Raw genomic sequence first — 6,814 nt, 5'->3', positions numbered from 1 at the left:
GCTGGGTGACCCGTGCCTTTCTGGAGGAAGCTTAGGCCCCTTTGAGTCAATGAGTCTTAAAGGGGCTGCGGCTTTATCCTCCCTTCCTGACTTCAGGCTCTCCGGGCTAGGCCCTCTCCTCTGGGGAAGAGGAAGAACAGGCTGGCTCATCTGGACTCGCTTTGCCAGGGGAATATGGTGTGTGTGTGTGTGTGTGTGTGTGTGTGTGTGTGTGTGTGTGTGTGTGTGTGTGTGTGTGTGTGAGAGAGAGAGAGAGAGAGAGAGAGAGAGAGAGAGAGTGGGTTGGGGGGCTGGGTGATCAGCAGGGTGCCAAGCCAGGTGCTGTCTGCCCATAGCCGCCCGGCTGCATGCACTGGGCCCGGCTTAGGCTGCAGGTCCCCCACCTCCCAGTGTGACCCTGAGTCTTTAAGGACTGGGAGATGGTTTCACGCTGGAACCGCTGGAAAGCAGCTGGCAGAGGCTGCCCTCCCTGCAGTGTGTCTGGACGTGACACGAGGGCCACGGAAAGACTCCGCTCCCTGCCTTGCCCCCAGCATGGGCGCTGGCATTAGCATGCGGCTGGCCCCCATCTCCCCCGCTTTGGCGCTTTCAGGGTCTCCCTCCTCACCAAGGTGGGCGGCTGGCTGCTGTCCAGCCAGGTCGAGCTGTTCTTCTAGCCCTGAGCTTCGCCTCAGGCCAGGAGGCTGTGCAGTGGGGAGGTGGGGGGGATGGCCAGGAGGAGCTGCCAGCCAGCCCTGCCTGGCCAGCCTCGCCCATAGCAGGAGCCCTTGCAGATGGAGCCCCAACCTCCCAATTAGAGCTTCAGGCAGGGGCAGAGGGGGGGCTCCCATCGCCTTTTTATCTCCTGCCCGGTGGGAGAGGGATCCACTTCGGGCTTCAGGATCCAGACAAAGGCGGGGATCCTCCCTCCCCTTTTGCCTGCCCAGTCGACCGCAGCTGGCACCATCCCTGCTTCCCTACACCCTGCCCAAGCGGGTGCTCCCTTGCCCCTGCGCGCACAAGCCATGCATGGAGGCGCCTGCTGCAGAGGTGGAGCACGAACCGCTTGGACAAGACTTAGCATCGCTTGAAACACTCTGGACAGAGGGGTCCAGTCTCCGGACTGATCAATGAACACAAGGGCCACAGTGTTGGGTGCATGGTTTTGTGCCTGTGGACAGCCACCTAGAGCCAAGGAAACGCACACAGCAGGGGTCATCTTTTGCTGTGTTTTCCAAAGGCAGCGCCGGGTAAAAACACAGGGAAACCCACGGGCTGCTGCTCATCATGCACTTCTAAATGAAATTATTCCCCCCCCCTTGCATATTAACCCACTGTCTGATTTAAGTTGGCTCTGTTTCAACGGCTTCACTCCAGCGAGGAAGGTAAAAAAAATAATAACGCCCCCCCCCCCAAACCAAACAAGACAGTTGTCTATTAGACAGAATAAATAAATAAAAACCTTCTCTTCTGTGGGGAAGAAGTTAATAGACTCAATTATTTTTTCCCCCGAAAAAGATCACAACATCTGGAAATTGATATCAAATGGTGGGCAATCCCGGAGAGACGATAAACTTCCACTGTATAATATTTCCACTCGAAATCTTAATAATCCCATAAATCTTCCCTGTGAATTGGGAAAATGTAGCAGTTCATTGAAAGACTCATTGGGAAATCATTGGAAAAAAATTTAATAGGTCGCTGGACTTTTCGCATGTTTTGTTTTGGGTTTTTTCTCTCTCTTTCTCTCTTTTTGTGCTGTTGCTAATTCCATACATGTGTGTAAATATTCCTACTTCGTTTCTAAAGACATACAGGGACTATTCCCTGGAGCACTGCATACCATAAAAGAAAAATATGCCCTTTTGACTTATTAATCATTATTACAGTCCAAAAATTGCAGCGTCCCCAGCACATTATTGGAGAAGTCAAACAATGCTCTGTGTAATTTGTGTTGCTAAATCAGTACAAACTTTGCAGCCCCAAACTTTTTTTTTTCCTTGCAGATTTTATGCCAGGCTCTGTCAAATCCTGCTCGGTTTACTCAAGGCAACTGGTCTTACTGAAGGCAATAGGACAAATCGCCTAGTAGAGTCCGCTAGTCCATTATAATTAATTACACACAAAGGCTATTGGTGATGGCTATTACTTTAGTATTTTGCTTTGAAGAGGAGCACTAACGGCAGGGATGGATCTGAACACACCTACGTTGCCTTGCAAAGACTATATGAATCCTGAACATAGCCAGAAAAATGTAACAAAATGAAGCGTGTATGTGCATGCATGTGTGTGTGTGTGTGTGTGTGTGTGTGTGGATAATGAGAGAAAAAATTGTGTACACGCGTGTCTTTTTTTTTTAATTAATTCTCTCCCCCCACCCTTCTGGCTTCCTTTAGAAATTGGGGATAAAAAGACGAATTTACACCTTTAAAATTATGTCACACTCTTTTAATTACGATAGACATTCCTGTCCAGAAAGCTTCTTAATATGTTCCTCAGGTATAATATCTCTCCAGCAGACTCAGCCTGGAAAGTAACCTATTGTTAGTTTAAGCTATAGCCATTAAATTGTTCTTTATTTTACTTTTCATCTAATGTTGTTTTGCTCTCCTTTTAACATGTTTTTCTAAAAATAAAGCTCAACATAAACGTTTTAAGATTAGATTTGCGAGGAAGCACTTTAATTTTCACCATGTGTTGCCACAGTAGATTGGACGTTTTTAAAAAAAATCTTTCCACTGAAACTACCAACAAAACATGTTCTAATATAAAAATGTATTCATCCCCATGCATTTCCCTCCTGTGGACCATTTTTATGGGCCCAAAATAAATCTTTAAGTTGCGGGGGGGAGGGGGGGGCGAAGAGGGGGAATGACGGAAAAGCAAGCCCTGCCATGATAATGTCTTTTATTAATATTATAGATGTGTAGTGTGCTGGATGGATCAATCATCTCCATTCACAATCAGGATTAAGAGAGCCTATTTTAATGAAAATCTATTAGCCCCTCATTTGAGACACGGGCGTTGCTTAAATCAATAAACAGCATAAAAGAGAATACGGCGCAGGTTTCTAAATTAAAAAAAAAATCCCATCTATGAAATGTGTTAAGACGTCTGTAAAATCCTGAAACCCTCGATCGATACTTATAAATATTTAATGTTTTTTTTTAAAAAAGAAAACACAAATTGAAAACCATTAACACTGCATCCATTCTTATTATTAAAACAAATTGTCCTTGGAATTATGTGCTGTGAAAATGGAGGCAGATTGAAAGGGTATCCTCTGAAATATGTTTACTCGCTTTCATGTAAACCAATAAAATCTACAGGAGTCGGTAGCAGGACCAGAAAGGTTTGATGTACAATGTCGATGATTACAGTCTCTGAATTAATCACGGGGTCGGGGGGCGATGAGGAGGAGGGAGAAAACTGAGTACTGAACCAAATCTTGATCTTCAGATTTGGGTTAATTAAGGCGTGGATTAAAATGTTAAAATGGTTATTGCCTATTTAGTTCATGTGGACAAAAAAAAAAAGTGAAAAGAGTTTCACTCTAAGTCACATAACAAGAATCCGAAAATGTTAATTTCCTTTATAAATATGAAAGCCCAACACTTTGGCATGTTTAAAAGTATGAACTCCGCATTCGTAATTAGTTCTCTGATTAACTAAAAGAAACCCCCGATTGATCGGAGGGCCCTTTAAAGGGCAGAAAGAATAACAAATATTTATTGATATTATGTTAAATATATGCTCTGCTCTGAAACCGCTTCCGAAGCTGTTACTGAAGACGGCTATATTTTACGTTAAAACGACTTTCTTTATATGTATTCATAACTGTATTCAGTACATTCCCAGTGTGTTTCTTGTTCCTTCTACAAACACACGCATACAACCTATAAATCTCAATCACGTGTATAATATATGTGTTTACTACATGTACGCATTTACCTCTATATAGGATCACACACATTACGATAATACATATTATGTAGCTCACGGTACATATTGCATCCTGCATAATATACCTTGCCTACTGCATGCTATATTCTATTATTTGAGCAGGAAAAACATGACGAGTTCAGTAGCATCAAACTGATGATGATAGTAACTTTTCTAGTGGGGTGCTTGGAGGAGTCTTAAATCATAGAGGAGTTTGCCTCAGTGATCCTGACAGTTTTGTTCTCCTAGTTTCCCTGTCCAACGCTGTTGTTTGCAAAAGCTGTGCTGTGGCCCAGCTGCCCTGATCCAAACAAATCCCAGCCACTGTCATTTTGTCATTTTTAGGGCTAATGGCACTGGATTTCTCTGGGTAGGACAGGCGGGGGCCCGGCCCCCCTTTCTCAAGAGGCTGTGATCTCAGGGGTGCAGGGCAAAGCCCCCGCACCTACAGAAACTGTTGTTTTCTCCCCTGCCTTCCCTCGAGGTGGGGCTGAAAGGCTGGGTCACTAGGCTGGAAAAAAAATCGACTTGACTGTGCGCCAGTTCGAGAGGGAACGATGCTGGCAATTACTTCACCGCTTCTGGAGTGAGCAAGAAACATCTAATGGACATGGAGAAGTAGGGGTAGGGAAGACGAAGAAGGAGAAGGGGGAAAGAAGTTGGGTCCCATTTTGCACTGGTCCATCAGCCTGCCCCTAGCACTAGCCCACACTTGCTCAGAGACATGACTCACTCCTTTAACCCGGAGCAGGAGGGAGGAGGGAAAGAGAAGACCAGTTTCTGCAGGTCATTTAGGAGGCAATATTCCGAAATGACTGAAAAGACCCTGTTGGGGGGAGGGGATTGTTTCACATGCTCAGGTTATCATCTGCCAGTTTTCTCTTCCTGCTCTCTGAAGTCGGGGACTACACGGCACCCGAGCTTTAGATTTACCCTAGAAAATGCATAGGACGGGGCCCTGCGATCTCGATCAGGTTTGGGTAAAGCTGCAAGCAAGACACCCAGAAAGGCCAGCTTGTCAAGCAAAGTTTCCAGGACAGTTTATCACCTCTTCTCAAGTTAAAGCAGCCTGAGGACTTTTCAGACCCTTTGGTCAGGAGGCTATTCCGAGGCAGCGCGGTGCTTGCTAAGGTAATTCGGCATATATGCCGGTAACAACCCGGTCTTTCAGCATGAGCAGAGGTAGCAAGTTCGTGGCTGAGTGTAAAACTGACTCTTAACCCCCTTGGAAAAGGCGATGGAAACGTTTGCCAGAACATGATGTTTGTCGAGTCACTGTTGGGATTTGATAAGCAAACTTCCTGTGAGAGTAATTTGTCTAATACTGATTTCAGGAGCAGATGATGCTCTCCGGACAACTTGTGTCAAACTAGCATCGCGTGTGTCCGTACACACGCACACGCACATTGGGAGTAGTGTCGATGTATCGCTCTCTCTAGACATTGCAAATCACCCGCACGCAGTTAGACGAGCTCTTTTTGGGGGGTGCAATGACAAGTGTGAGTATTTTCCAGTAACTTTGTTACGTCTGTTGGTGGGACTAGTGTTGAGCCTCCGCTTTTCCCAGTGCAAGACGAGCACTTTTGCTGTCCTAGCAACTCGGAGAAAGTTCACACGACCAGAAAGTCCCAGTCTGTAATAAAAGACCAGTTTTTGGCTGTCAGGACGGGTTCAGAGGGTTAAACGGCTTTAAATAACCCAAGAACATGCTGGCACCTTTTTAGTTTATGCAGATTTTTTTTTAATCACCCGTTGCAAATATTAAAAAGACATCAGGATCCGTGTTGCGAACAGACGAACCTAAGTTTTCCAGGGGAAGCTCGTAAAAATGTCATTGGAAAAATATGGACCCGCTTCCCTCAGTTTATTTCAGAAGGGCTCTTAGATGGGACTAACGAGTTGCCCCTCTCCGCCTCTCTTCTCCTTCTTGGGACTGAGGACTTGGGAGTGACTCCACATCCAGCCCTTCATTTCTGTGCAAGTGCCCAGAGCAAACCCCAGGCCACTTGCCCAGATGGATAAGAAGGAGAAGGGCAACCTCAGGACCCGGTGGGTTTGAAGCAATGAGGGTGATCACAAGGCAGGGGATGTACTGCCCTTACCTGCAGAGCCACGGGAGGAAGAAGGGACAGGGGCTGAGGTTATTGCTGCAAATTTTCTCGGATAATGAAAATAAAATCAAAGCCATAGGATGCTAGGGCTGTGGAGCACGGGGCATATGAATAAGAACCATAGGATGCAAGGGGGAGGGGGTAGCAAATGCTTACCCTTCATTTTCTATTTACAGAGAGAGGGGGGGAAGAGGCTGTTAATGGAAAGCGGGGGGGGGGGGAATCGATAATGAACGAATGGAGGGATGTCAGAAGTTTCCCTGATGCACAAACTGCAGCTCAAGTCAGTTCAGCTGAATCCTGACCTAGAAGTGAAGAGGGAGACACGTGGAAGCTGCGCTCTCCCTTCAGCCTGGCCTTGCCTAGGAGCCTCCTTTCCCATCAAGAAGAGTTTAACTTGAAAACAAATCTTTCACTACAGAGGTGCGCCTGGTTTCTGAGCCACCTAAAGGGAAAGAAGCGCAAGCCACGACTCGCGCACCTTAGCACGACTTGCATACACCCATCTGCTAACAAAAAATATATGTGCATAAGTGTGTATATATGTAAATATAGGTGTGTAATATATATTACACACACACATATATATACATACATACACATCTATGTAATATATATACTTATGTATACACATACATGTATAATATATACCTATAATATCTAATATACATATATAATACATGCATACACATACATATATTATACACACACATATATTGTATACATATAAAAATGCCCGCACGCGCACACACACAATCAACATATTTTACCAATGTCTTTTT

This window comes from Crocodylus porosus, unplaced genomic scaffold, assembly GCF_001723895.1.
Source record: "Crocodylus porosus isolate Cpor-Errol unplaced genomic scaffold, CroPor_comp1, whole genome shotgun sequence".
NCBI lineage: Eukaryota > Metazoa > Chordata > Crocodylia > Crocodylidae > Crocodylus > Crocodylus porosus.
The sequence above is the reverse complement of the archived record's forward strand: the minus strand, read 5'-3'. Positions refer to the sequence as shown.